A 974-nucleotide genomic window follows, 5' to 3' on the forward strand; every position below is an offset into this window, starting at 1 on the left:
GGAGGAATTTAAGAGAATGAATGAAATTAGATCTGTATTGGCAATGGCAGCTGTCTCCAGAAGATGTGCATTGTAAAATGAAATGTCTTCAAGATTTTTCTTTTGTTTCCTTTTTTTAAATTAAAATATCATTTTATTGGGGCTAAAAAAAGAAGAACTACAGTCTCAGAAATCCACAGGGGCAGCTCTATCCTGTCTTATACGGTCACTGTGAGCTGTAATTGACTCAATGGCAGTGAGTTTGGTTTTGAATTTTGTGCCTTTTGAAGTTTTCGACAGGGCTTTACAAGGCTCACACAGAAGGGCAGTGACCCTCCAGAGAACCCAGAGACAAAGCTGGTAGGACTCCTTGGATTTTGCCTGAAGTCATGGCTGGAAAAGGAGGAGGAGGATTGGAGGAAGAAGAGGAGGAGGAGGAAAAAATTTGTTTTCTGTTTTACTTAGCAAATCCATACATAGCCTTTAGAATTACATTTACATGGCTATCTAATGTGCTCTCTAGTGGTAATAAAATAATGTAAAAAAAAAAAAAGATTTCTTTCTACCATACCTGATGATTCTATGATTTCCTTTTAATATGACAAAAGACTTTGTCTATTGTGACCCATATGTGCAGCATTAGACTCACCCGCATTTCTCCATACATATCCAGGACACCATCCTTTAACTTGATCCTGTGTTCTTGGTCAACGTCTCTAATGCTGATGATTCTGGCCCTATACTGTCGAAACTGATGGACCTCCTCTGCCTTCTGCATGGCGAGCTGCTGGCACAGCTCTTCCGTCTGCAGCAGAGTTTCGGCACTTGTTTTCCTTGTTAGAAAGACACCAAGAGAGAGACACTAATCATTTGGGAACTCTGGAGAAAGTGTCCTTCAAAGGTCAAAGGATTCAACATTCTTCTGTCAACAGTGTGGTGGTCTGTGGCAAACAAACATTGGGAATAAAAAGAACCAACCATTATTTTTCAACCAT

At 39.9% G+C, this 974-nt stretch overlaps 1 pseudogene; it reads right to left on the reverse strand.

The window, feature by feature from the left end:
- Nucleotides 1–974, reverse strand: part of LOC101647199 — an 8081-nt pseudogene that overhangs the window by 1764 nt on the left and 5343 nt on the right.

Source organism: Echinops telfairi, unplaced genomic scaffold, assembly GCF_000313985.2.
Source record: "Echinops telfairi isolate 266 unplaced genomic scaffold, ASM31398v2 ScPeMD7_381;HRSCAF=758, whole genome shotgun sequence".
Classification (NCBI taxonomy): domain Eukaryota; kingdom Metazoa; phylum Chordata; class Mammalia; order Afrosoricida; family Tenrecidae; genus Echinops; species Echinops telfairi.